General features: G+C 37.4%; 1 protein-coding gene and 1 long non-coding RNA gene across 2 annotated transcripts in view; one reads left to right on the top strand and one right to left on the bottom strand.

Annotated features, from left to right (window-relative positions):
* LOC116843970 overlaps window positions 1-7,830 on the top strand; it is a 12,437-nt gene extending 4,607 nt beyond the window's left edge. Inside the window, exon 4 of the long non-coding RNA XR_004377958.1 lies at window positions 7,748-7,830. This is a non-coding gene — a long non-coding RNA (uncharacterized LOC116843970). The remainder of the gene's footprint in view (window positions 1-7,747) is intronic.
* LOC116843969 overlaps window positions 1-13,988 on the bottom strand; it is a 269,149-nt gene that overhangs the window by 152,454 nt on the left and 102,707 nt on the right. The gene's annotated exons all lie outside the window — the stretch shown is intronic.

Below are 13,988 nucleotides of genomic sequence, written 5' to 3'. Positions count from 1 at the left end.
CTCTCTCTCTCTCTCTCTCTCTCTCTCTCTCTCTCTCTCTCTCTCTCTCTCTCTCCGATAACTCGGTGAATTATATTTTCGTCAACGATTTACTCGAAATTCCGCGGTCACTTCTGGCATTCGACACGCGCGGATGGAACAATCAAGTGGTCAACACGTTGAAATTTCTCGATAATAAAAAAATGTATATATTAGTTGTCGCCGACAGTTAACAAGGATCGACGCGAAAATTCGGTAACCGAGTAATTTCTATGCCCGAGCAAGAGAGAGAAAGAGAGAGAGAGAGAAAGAGAGAGAGAGAGAGAGAGAGAGAGAGAGAGTGGCACGAAACTATTCGATTTCTACATTGATATTATTAATGACGCGCCGCAGTAAAGTTCATTTCAACGGAAGGGAAGAGAGAGTGCACCTTCAAAGATGATGCACTTTCAAAGGCATCTCCGGTTTCTGAAAGTTAGCGCGGAAGCGTTCTCCCCAGGAGAATTGGGCGCGGTTTTGTTATGCAAGTCGCGGATGGCACGAGAAGCTGCCTTTGGAATCTTTTCAACGGCTTACGCGATCGTCCTGTTAAGCAGCGGTGGCCCATGCATACAAACGGAAGGAAGAAATGGTCAATAAATGTTACCGCGCCAGGATAAATATAGAATCTGTGCACTTTATGCTTCCCTTGAATTTCTTAGAAGTGCTCGTAAGCATGGAAGTGTATCGCGCGACCGTTCGATCTCTCTCGCTCAAATAACGTAGACGTATTTTCAATTTAATTCGTTTATGAGAAAGAGAGAGAGGGGATGAGTCTCCATGCGCCACAACATTCGTCGTCCAATAAATCGAGTCGGATCGTATCTGCAAAATTCGAGTTAACGCGAAAATAAGAGAAAATCGCGTAGTAGTTCCAACGGCGCGTTCGAACGTTGGGCGAGCCGGCGTTGTACAATCGCACTTGGCGCATTACATTCATAAATTATTCCGTTCGATATCGCGACGTACTTTCGTACTATTTTCTTGAAAACGTTAAATCATACCGGCCCCTTTATATCGCAAAAATCAGGCCGGTATCCCGCGCTTGACAATCCAAGTATCTTTTCTTATTTTTTTAAGTGAAGCTTTTACGGAACTTCTTCTCTACTCGCGCTCAGAAGGGTATGTCGAATAAAAATTACTCATAAATTGCCATGTCGCGTGCTTTCAGATCCCTGACAGCGAATGTAAGACATTTTGCGATAGAAGCTTCCACTGAATTTCCGTAGAAACTTCCAGCTATGTTATGTTATGTTGGCGCGTCGCCTTTGAGACTGAAACTCCACGGAACTTTGTTTCTGCGCTCGTGTATATCCTGGCAAGTACATTACTTCTTTATAAACGCACCTGCGTCGGTCAACGATAATGGAGCTAAGAAGGGGAAAAAATTACTGCTTCCAAATCTTTTTCCCATGCAAGTCGCTTACTTCCGCATTTTTCGTATAGTTTGTAATTTATGCAGAAACTGCAATTTATGCTCAAACCGATACCGTTAGATAATATTGCTAAAGTATCACTAACAAAGATAGCGATTGTTGCTAAAAATTAATAGCTCTCTCTGAAAATTTAACGATCAATTTAACAAGCGCCTTTAACCGCAGCAACAACTAGTAACGAGTTGATAATTTTGCATCGTGGCGCAGCTGATTATGCGCGCCGAATCTCGGAATAGTTTCTATGAAGCGGAGGATTAATTTGGATTAATGCTAAAATTTCGCCTTTAGTTAGTTCCAATTTAGCATATGGTTCAAATAAATTATTCATAAGTCTTTATAGGTGAATAGCACGAAATTGATAACTAATTTTCACCGTAATTCGTCGATGAAACTGCTCTATTTTTCTCCGTCCCAGTTCTCTCTCTCTCTCTCTCTCTCCTCTCTCGTTATTCTCTTTCGTATCATCGTTATATTCGACGCTTATACCGACCTAAAGTAATACGTTTATTTAGATTATTGTATAATCTAATATTTTATACAATAATAGCGAATATCTTGAAATAGCCAGTGAAAATAATATAAGATATGTGAAGAGAGACTGTCACGAATAGATTTAATTTCAAGATATTCCCTTCTATCAGTATGATCAAATTTGTGTTGGAGTAATTAATCCGGGTTCGTGCGATCTTCATTCGAGTATAGTTGGAACGTCGGAAGGATCGTGTTGCTGGAGAGCACGTACATCAATTCGCGGCAAAATTGATCGAACTCGGTGGGCAAAAATACTTTTTGTCGATTGGAAGTGATTGTAGTAGTGGTAGAGACGTGTGTGTAGCATCGCCTCTGGTTCATCCTGTCAACCGAGCACGTTGAAAGTCTGTAAGCCGCTGACGCGTACACAGCACGGACACGTGCACGCGTGCCCGATAGATACGTAACCAAGTCGACCTCACAAATGTACTCGTGCCCTGAAAATTCGAGCTTCGTAACATCCGAATGCAAACAAATATTTGCTCGTCTCGCATCGCGGCAATCTCTGTTCAGAGGCGCTTCCATGGAAATCTCCATGACATGCGAGCTCTTTTGATCCCAGATTGCGTTTGCGGTTTATCGGCTGAGCCAATTTCACGAGTTGCGCTTTCGAGCCGCGACAGTAGTTGCCATTTGCGCACCTAATGACGAGTTAATTTCCCCTCGTCTGCTGTCAGTCCTTCTTTGAACAACTCTGCCTCGTGGAAAAGAATATTTCTGTGTAAACAAATTGAGAGATCTCCACGCGCGGACATTTCAAACTGAAATTTTCCCGAACTTTTCCGGTCTCTAACTTATATCTTTCGCGACTTTGCTCAATATATTTCGTCGCGTGAAAAAAGAGGAGAAGAAGAGGAAACGCGCGAACGGTGTGGCGCGCAAAACGCTAAGTGACATTGATACATTTATGAACTTCCCTTTCACCCTAAAAACTTTGTCAAGTATTTGCCGCGGCTCGTAATCTTTAAACCATGCGTTACCGGATAAAGTTTCCAGTAAAAGTTATCCATTACAGGAACTTTTAAAATAAGTAAAAGTTTATCCGCGACGCGTCATTTTTCCCCTTTGAATTATATCGCGATTTTCTCGCAAGTTCCTCGCTGGAAACTTCGAGCTCCCGACGCGATTGTAGTTTTTGTCAACGATAACATTGTCGCTGCTTACATCTGGAAAAATGGACGATTAAGTGTCACGTGTGTTTTGCAGCTTGTTTCCGAGACGCGCAGAAGAAGCAATGGTGACGCTCTGCAATAATGCATGCGCGTATGCATATGCGCGCGTAAATTATGCGAGTACACGTAACACGTATCAAGCGGATACAGATTTTATCGTAAAAGCCGGCTATTCGAGACAAAAGCTGCGCTCAGCTACGCGCGAGAGCTCGTCGTGTCGCTGAAAAATAACACGGCAATTTTAATATCGACAGTTTTAAATAGCCATTCGATATCATGGAAGCGAATCGCTCCGATGATAGACTCCGAGCGTTTTCGTCGTTTTCATGTTCATTATTTCCATTAATCGCATTCGCACAGTAAATTAATGACCGTGCAGTCAATCGCTCTTCGTACTATTTATCAGCCTTTCGTCAAACGCGTGGGATCGATAGCGGACGGCACCGCGTGTGTTATCGGTTATTCGATACGTGATCAACATGAATAACAATAATCTCCCCATGGTGAAGGTATCTGCCGGCGATAACAGGCATAAATCAATTCGCAAACGAGTTTGATTTACGTATCTCTCTCCTTTTTTATTTTCATAGCGAATGAAATTACGCGTTTTTCCTCAACAATGACATACAAAATCGTTATTCAGTAATGTCGGTTTTTGATATCTTTACGCGACTTTGCCGATTTGGAAAGCGAGTTATCGGCCAATTTTGTCCTAATTTTTAGCGCGAAAGAAATATATATATATTTTTTTATTTCGAGCGTTAACTCGGTTTCTTCGATATAACGTAGTCCACGTATAAACTTCTTGAGGTTTACGCTACTGCATATTAACAGCATTATTCATCAGCGCGATCGATATCGGCAACGATGCCCGGTTAGATAGGTCACCACAGTGTGGACTTGATTTCCACCTGCCACATGTTCCTCGTTGATTGTCACAGCTTTTATCGAATTAGCGAGTGCATTAGTTCACTGACACGGCGCGCTGCAGGCTAGATTAGATCTTGATTGAATTCTTTATTCACCGGTTCCCGGGGCATCGACCGAAGAAATTCGATATAATCGCAAAATAGACACTTAAATGAATATTAAGAGGAAGGATATACAGATATGATTGCGGAAGTCTTGATGCCGAAAATATTAAATTATCAAGTGGCAGCGTTTACAATAAGAGCTTGTATAATATGATAATCCTTTCTCGAATCCAAATTTTAGTTCTACATCGTATAACTCTGTAGATTGTGTCGAGTTTAAACTGCCAATGGAGAATTTCGAAACGAAACATTGTGCAGACTATTGTTCTCTCTCTCTCTCTCTCTCTCTCTCTCTCTTTGGCGCTAGAAATGACTATTTAGTTGCTTTGTTGAGCACTAAAGAAAGATTTATGAGGATGGGAAAATACCCGAGTTGAAATTTCGGTCTATTTTGAGGAATTTACTCTACGAATTAATTATGTAATTAATTATGATTTCTATAGTTACTTATGATTCAATCATAAATAAATCATAACTAGTATTAATATTGCAAGTGCTGAGGTTTGTTTCTGCAATAATTCTCTTTAGAACGCGGGTTTCACTTCAAACCTACCTTCGAACACGAAGAAAACAGCAATAAATAAACATGTGCAGATAGGAAATGTATAACATTATATTTTGAGATCCTCCATTTATCTGTCAAAGTTAGTAGAATTTGCAAGATTAGAGAATTCCGCAATTTCGTGGCTCGCGAGCAAATGATATTTAAATTTCGTCTAACTAACCTGTCCAGAGATCATAATAGCGGCATTGTGATTCTAATGATTATTGATTACACGAGCCAAAACATGCCAACATCACTGACAACGATGATGCCTCGAATCATCCATCACCCGTCTTCCGCGGAATGCTACGAAATTAAAAGGAATAAATCTCTTTTTACCATTGTTCTGACTTTTATCTCCCATGAAACTGTATGAATACTTTGAAGTAAATGTTTAAGAGGATGCTGGACATGAAAACTTTACCGACATAACATTGAGTTTTTTCTGCAAATTTTACGTCTTGTTGCTTGCACAGAATTACAAACGCGTTTACACAACAAAAGAGCATGCAAAAATAAATTGGAGCATTGCTCAATATGTGACGAAAACAAAAAAAATATTTTTTAAATTTTGAGCTATCAGTTAGTGCAATATTTGTTTAATACAAACATTCTGCAGATTATACATACTGAAACTATGGATGCTCCAATCAGAAAAATGTCAAAGATCACTACTACACTTTTAGAATTTAGTTTCGATGCTAAAAAAAAAATACGAAAAGTTTGCAGAAAAGTTCTTATGCGTAATAGCAGTAATTAAATAATAATCGAATAAATTAAATAATAACCGAATAAAAAAGTAATAATACTCGAATATTAAATGATAGTGATAATAATATCTGCTCGACAATCGTGTGGTAATATTCGTGAGTGGATAATAAAGAAATAATGATTAAATAATCGGTAATAACAATACCTAGGTAACGGCTCTAACAAAAACTCTAGGCTCCATAAAGGCTAGATAAACGGACTGTAGTAACAGCCGCCCCGTGTCGCTAACTGAGCGGTGCTTGGAGGAGGCGCGTGGTCGGATCATGTAAACACACGTGCGCGAGCACGTCACGCCATGATACTCTCAACAGTCGAGACGGGCACATCGGGAGCTAACGCGTTATTTTCTATACATTATTCCGTACCGATTTTTAATACCGCGTTTTGACTTCGCGAAAATTGACGCGATAATTAAGACGCGTACTCCTCACGCGAGCAAGTATTGTGGACTTTACCGCGACAAATAATTATCGCGTTTCATTTACTTTTTTTACTTGTTAGATAGAAAAACGTCGCGATCGAGTTCCTCAATGCCGATCAAATATTATCATCATCCATTTAATATTCGAATATTATTACTTCTTTATTCGATTATTATTTAATTTATTCGGTTATTATTTAATTATTGCTATTACGTATAGGAAAGCAACTCGGGCGTGCCATTACGACAATTTCTTTACCTCGTCTTTAATCAGTTATTACTGCCGTTGCCCAGTTATTGTTATTCAGTGTTATTACCGATTACTCGATCATCGTTATTCAGTTATTACCCGCTCGCGGTTATTACACAATTGTTGACCAGGTATTATTACCACTACAATTTATTATTTGAATATTATTACTTTTTTATAATAATTATAATACTAATAATTATAATCTGCTCGGCAATCGTGTAATAATAGCCGCGAGCGGATAGTAACTTAATAACGATGATAGAATAATCGGTAATAACAATGAATAACAATAATTGGGCAACGGCAGTAATAACTGATTAAAGACGAGGTAAATAAATTGTCGTAACGGTCTGCCCGAGTTGCTTTTCTATGCGTAATAGCAATAATTAAATAATAACCGAATAAATTAAATAATGATCGAATAAAGAAGTAACAATACTCGAATCAAATGGTAATGATAATAATATATGTTCGACAATCATGTGATAATATCTTCGAGTATATAATAACGAAATAATGATGATCGAATAATCGGTAATAACAATACCTGGGCAACGGCTCTAACAAAAACTCTAAGCTCCACAATAACTAGGTAAACCGACCGTCGTAACGGCGCGCTCGGGCCGCTGACTGTGCGGTGTTGGGGAGAGGGGAGGGGGGACGCGCGGTCGGTCATGTAAATACGCGTGCGCGAGCACGTGCTCAAGCATTACGCCATACATAGCGCTATCAGTCGCCGAAGCAAGAGCATCGCGGGAGTTGCCACGTTATTTTCTAAGTTATTTCGCGCCGATTTTTAGAACCGCATTTTGACTTCGCCACAATTAAGGCAATAATTTATAGGAATTGAGACGCGTACTTATCACGCAAGCAGATGTTGCGGGCTTTACCGCGACAGGTAATTACCGCGTTTTATTTACTTTTTTACTTGTTAGACAGAGAAACGTCGCGATCGAATTCCTCAATGTCAATCAAATATTATCATCATTCAATTATTATTCGAGTATTATTACTTCTTTATTCGGTTGTCATTTAATTATTTTTATTGTCTATTGGGAAGTAACTCGAGCGTGTTGTTACGACGATTTCCTTATCTCGTCTTGCTGTCGTGTGTAATTAATTGATACTACTGGATATTATTATACGGTTGTCGATCAGATATTAATATCATCATCCATTAATTAATTTATTATTACTTCTTTATTCGGTTGTCATTTAATTATTTTTATTGTCTATTGGGAAGTAACTCGAGCGTGTTGTTACGACGATTTCCTTATCTCGTCTTGCTGTCGTGTGTAATTAATTGATACTACTGGATATTATTATACGGTTGTCGATCAGATATTAATATCATCATCCATTAATTAATTTATTATTACTTCTTTATTATTACTTCTTTATTCCGCTATGATTTAATTATTGCGCACTGCGTAATTTTATCGCGCATTGAGAAGGAACTCGAGCGTGCCGTTATGACAATTTCTTTTCGTCGTTTTGCTTTTCGTCGCGTGTAACTAATTGATACTAAATTATTAAATTACTAAATTAAATTAAATTTCTGTCATAGAGATCCAATAGAGCAGACGCAGTCACGCGGCTCTATGGAATGCGACGCCAGAGGATTTGGCTCGGGCCTGTCTGAGTCGGCTCGAAGGTGAACTTCACTAATTTGTACTTATAATTAGAAATCCGACAAAATTGAAAATTTTCTTGTTTGGAATCGAGTTCTTTAATGCTTCCATCGTCGTGTAACTAATTAATAATCAATTAAATCTATTTTTTGTTGCAGAGACGAGCACTTGACTCTAAGGAGATGCTGCGCCGGAGGATCCGGCTCGGGCCTAGCAGAGTTGGCGCGAAGGTGAGTTTCACTAATTTGAATTCATAATTCCGATAAAATCGATAAAACTGGAAATTCTTTTGTTTGAAATCGAGTTCCTTAATGCCTCCATTATCGTAATACTAAATTAAATCTGGTTTCTGTTGCAGAGATGAAGCAGATGACCAGCCGACTCTTAGGGGCTGCTGCGCCGGAGGATCCGGCTCGGGCCGAGCGGGGTTAGCTCGAAGGTAAGTCTCATTAATTAACATTTGTAATTAGAAATCCGACAAGATTGATAATTCTCTTGCTCGAAATCGAGATAATTTAAATCGAATCAAACATCGCGTAATTACACGTGGGGAGAATTTTTTCTGAATAACATCTCCACTTGAAAAATTTTTATTTGTTCTGACTAAGAGATTTATTTGAACCGTCGAGAAAAAGAGAAACGGAATATTCCAAGTGTAAATGCATTCTGAAAAATTCTTTCAGCGTGAAAAATATCGCGTTTATTTTTTTTTAATCCTTCAAACTTCTTCACTCAAATCGTCATCAATGCACGAATCTAATCGGCGAAATGGTATTTTTTTGTTCTAGAAACGAAAGTAGAATGTGGCTACCCTGATCGGCGGTTTGGTGAGTCAAAACAAGAAACATAATAATAGAAAGACAAAAAGTCTTTCGATGTAGTGCATGCTTATCGAATCAATGTGATTTACTTTGCTGTAGTTGTAGTATGTGTACGTGCCGTCCAATAAAAATCACACTGCTCGAAACAATTGGAAGATCGCTTTTTCAAAGAATAATATTAGTGATAATGCATATTTTACATAAATTTGGCATATCAATTTTAAAGTATTTTTCTCTCAATGTATATATATTTATTAATTGATTAACTTAGGTTATTGATTAGTCGACGATTTTTTTCGGAGGAAATTTTGATTAATCAAATACAACACTATCTGGTAGATGCTTATAGTATTGAGTATACGCTCTGAATATTTGTCTTATCTGAAAATTTTGTAAAATTATTCAGTTTTATTGAATGCGATCTTCCAGATGTCTCGAGCAGTGCATCAACGCGCAAAGAGATTGCGCCAACGTACAAAGGGATTGCGCCACAGAAAATATGCAATCGCAATCACATCATAGATCTTCCGCTAATCGTTAATTTTCTCAATTTTCTCTCTCGCGTGAGCTTGAATTGTGATTGCATTTCATAAAGTAGAGTTCGTACTTCGTAATTAAATAAAATTTGATATTGTGCGGCACCTGCGCGAAGCGATTTAACATAATTATATAAACTGTTTGCAAAATTAATTTCACGATTGTCAGAAAATCTTCAAGTTTGAATTTTTCATTTAGAGTTAAAGTTTCCTAACGCGGGATACAATAGAGACAATGCTAGCAAGCGTTGATCCCTCGCGAAAAACGCGATGTACACAAGTCAGACATACGAGCAGTTGTTTGTTTACTTACGCGGCGTGCAGCAAGTTCCATTGAACAGAGACAGACGTCTGACGCGGTAACACTTTTTTCGCGTGAATTTTGAATATATTTCAATACTTTTGATTTCCTTGCATTTGGAGTAAAGCTACATTTCGAATTTTGAACAGAATCTTTATCTCTATCGTCATAATTTTCATAGTTTTTGATTTTTCATTCACGTTTGCGTTCGCGATTATTAATTTGATAGGTTTGCGAATTTCACTGGATCTTATTTGCGGAAGAGTTGCGAGCAAACTTCGCAAAAATATTGCGGAGTTGTTATCCGCAAAAGCATTACGGAATTGTCTTCGCAAAAGTATTGCGGAGCTGTTATCCGCAAAAATATTGCGGAGCTGTATTGCAGCCTACTACGCTGCACTATCGAAACGTTACATCAGGTAATTCGGTGTCGTACGTAAGAATCTCGCACAGATTACTTCATCCACGCGTCGAAAAATTTCGCGAGATCAGCCTTCGATTCGCGTTACGTGTTCCCTTCGCTCACGAATTCCGTTTTCTTCATAGCGATTCGCGTGGCGCGTGTATCAAAGCGATACACTACAACTCGATCGGACCGTTCCTGAATTCGTTGCATATACTCGTCGTTTATCCGAAAGGGCGACATTTCCTCGAAGACGCAGTTTGCGATACTTCATACGCAATTCGCAACTCGGAGTGTATCCCTCAAGAAAGATAGGATTTTTCGTGAAATTTTCGTTAGATTATCGTGGTCAGGAATGAATTACAGGCGACGTGGGACGCGAGGACCGTTACAGTATCAGATGAAGCGACAGGATGGCTGATGGACCCTAGACATCGTGGGACGACGCACAATGGTGAGCGTTCAATTTAGACGCTCATATAGTAGATATAAAGCGTCATTTTACGTAGATTGCATGCACGTAGACGTAAATCGCATTGGGTCTGACGGAAAGTAAAGTAAGAATTGGAATTTGCAATTCGCCGGAGTTACGTAAGAATGATCCAACCAAAGAATTTAGCTCTGAGATTTTCGCAATAGTTCAACGAGTCAAGCATTTCCATATCTTTAAGTGTACTGACTAGCTCAATCTTTAGAAAAATGTGCAAAAATACGCGACTGTAAAAAATAAAAAAACTGTTTCTTACTTCATTTCAAGCATCTATAAGGCTTGAATTTTTTTGTTTGGATTAAAAGATGTGAATGGAGTATTCATAAAAGTTTATTAATTTTTTTGAATTTGATCATTCTTGCATAACAATGGTCAATTGAAATTTCGACTCGGCAGGCTTCTTTCTCGTCGGATTATTTCTTGATGATACATTAAACTGATATATTTCAACATGTCATATTTATTTGCTTTGTATATATTATATATGCTTCTTTTATGCTCTATATATGTTTTATATATGCTATATATGCTCTATATATACTATTTGATTAACATACTTTATAACTTACGTCGTATTATATACGACATACTATCTCTTCGGAGATATTTTCTTATGCATACGCGTTTGTTGTCGACAAGACGACAAATTACTATATATACAGTATTTGATTAATATACTTTATAACTTGTTATATCGTATTATTTACGATATACTATCTCTTCGGAGATATTTTCTTATGCATACGAATTTGTTGTTGACAAGACGGCAAATTAAATTTTGACAAATTAAAAATAACAAATTAAATTATTAAGTCGAGACTCAAACTGAAATGTTTCGTTTTCCCGCTAAATTATTAAACCGAGATTCGGACCTGAGTGTTTTGAGATTCCGCTAAACCATTAAGCCGAGATTCGAACTTATGTGTTTTGAGGCTCCGCTAAATTATTAAGTCGAGATTCCAACCGATGTGTTTTGTGTTTCAGCAAAATTATTAAATCGAGATTTGAACCGAAGTGTTTTGAGTCTTCGCTAATTTACTAAGCCGAGTTAGTTAAGCCTAGGATAATTTTTTTAAGTTTTCTAAAAAAATTTCCCCGTTTGAAAAGGTCATTTTCGAAAATGACGTGAAGTGTGCGTATTTCGCTCAGCATCGTCTCTTGGATGATAATGTGCGTTAATGTCACTCTACTCCCTCAGTAATACGCCCAAAATAATTTTCCAATAACCCAAGTCGCGTTCATAACGTTGCGTCGTAGGAATGTCGGATTCTCGCGCATTGGCTGAAAGTCGGTCATATTACTGCAGGTTATTTAAGTCATATAGCATCTAGAACATATTCTGAGATAATATCTCACAGTTTTTTAAAGTAATTTTTGCTTTCGCAAAGATGTATTTTCGAAAATAACATGAAATTTGACTATTTCATTCTGCATCGCCTCCCGGATCACATGGGATGCTCCGCTTCATTTTCGCACGTACTTTCACTATGCAAAAGAATTTTTAATTTGACGCAGGTAGAAAGAAGTAATCTTTGCAGAAAAATTCGATGTCGTATAACCGTTCCTTATCGTTTTCGTCTCATATTGATGGATGCGCTGCTTCATTTTCGCACGTAATTTTATCATGCAAAAAGGTTTTTAATTCGACGCAGATAGAAAGAAGTAAACTTTGCAGAAATACCATGTTGTGATAGTAACTATTCTTTATCGTTTTCGACTTATATTGATGGATGCTCCGCTTCACTTACGCACGTATTTTCATCATGGAAAAGGATTTTTAATTTTGTCGAATCAACACGAGACAATAATTTTGCAAAAGTATTCAGTATCATGTCAACGACATTTCCCAACAAATTTTACTTTGTGTTGACTTGACCAAAAATGTTTTTGTATAGCAAAAGTACATGCATAAATAGGGCATTCCTGCCTCAAGGATGAAAACGATGTGGAACTATTGCTATCGTGACACTGATTTCATTTTTCAAAAATTACAGCGTACTGACTGCCCCAATTTATATGATAAAATTACGTGCGAAAATAAAGTGTAACATTGGTCAGTGCAAAATGAAAATGATATAACATTTGTGAAAAGATGGTCGCGGTATTATGTTAGCGCCTATTTGACGATCGTCTTTATTTCATAAGTATCTATGTGTACATAAATTCGATATCGTCGGTAAATGATGATAACGTTTTCTACTTTTTGATGATCGCTGTACGTTATCGATGCTTATCAAGTTCGTCGCTCGCTCCGACATCTCCTTAATAAAAAGTTGAGAAAAGAAACCACATTATACACACACACACATATCTATACAGGGTGTCCCTTCACAATCTCTCGTGAGGACGTGGAGCGGATTGAGATGAATACAAAAGTCCTGTACCATTTTGCGATATTCGCAATAATAGTCGAGATATTAATTAAAAAAGATTGGTAAATGATTATATGGTAGATATGGTAGATGAGCTGCAATGGCGTCGTCTGCCGTTGTATACTTTTACATTAAGTCAAACTGAACAAAAAAGTCCTCTACCATTTTGCAAATGACAACATAGATTTTTAGATATTAATCAAGGAAAATTGTTACAAGATTGTGTATCATAATGCACTTTCTTTAATTAATATCTGAAAATCTATGCAATCATTTGCAAAATGGTAGAGGACTTTTTTGTTCACTTTTATGTGTTCTACTTATATTTTTCTTTTGGTCCGTCTTATGCGGGACACCCTGTACACACACACACACACACACACACACATACACACACACACACACACACACACATACATATACATACATATATACATACACACGCCATCCTTGATAATCCAAGGGGAATATAAGGAAAGTCATTGGGCTTTCAAAAGATTAAATTAAGTATTCCGAAGAAAAAATATTATGAAATAATTTATTAGTAACCCCTCGAGAGAGTATAATGAAACTACAGCATGATACTTTTCGTGTTGTGTTTTACTCGTCGAGTAGATGGTGTCTTCTTATCGTCTTATTTATTATTTTTATACTTAACTTACGTGTGTATGTATACACACGTACAGGGTGGCGTCAAACGATCCAGCCAGGCTTAGAGATCTTGTAGGAAATATAATTCTGAACAAAAAATGTTCTATAAACATGGGTTGAAAAATGCTTCCTTAAAAAGTTACCACCCAAAACCACGTTTCCTCTAAAGTTACGTTTTTAAAAAAACATTTTTTCAAATATCTAGGAAAGTATGTTTTTTTTTAAATATGGAAACCAAAGTTGTAGAGTATTAAATTTTCTTTGAAATGAGGCAAAAATATTTTTATTACGTTTCATAGGTCTTGGGATAACCTGTTTTAACCAGTTAACTGGTAATGACGCATTACGCACATTAAATAACTACGATAAATTTCGATGGATGTGCATAAAACTTGGTATCCTAGAGTTTTTTTGGGTCGCTGAACCGGCATCTGAGTTGGGCAGTAACTTCTTAAGGAAGCATTTTTCGACTCATGTTTATAGAAAATTTTTTGTTCAGAATTACATTTCCTACAAGATTTCTAAGCCTGGCTGGAACGTTTGGCGCCACCCTGTATATATATATATATATATATATATATATATATATATATATATATATAT

This window comes from Odontomachus brunneus, unplaced genomic scaffold, assembly GCF_010583005.1.
Source record: "Odontomachus brunneus isolate Ranch 3 - 2012 unplaced genomic scaffold, Obru_v1 Obru_scaffold_037, whole genome shotgun sequence".
Lineage (NCBI taxonomy): Eukaryota > Metazoa > Arthropoda > Insecta > Hymenoptera > Formicidae > Odontomachus > Odontomachus brunneus.
Note: the sequence above shows the minus strand (reverse complement) of the source record. Positions and strands in the feature narration are given on the sequence as shown.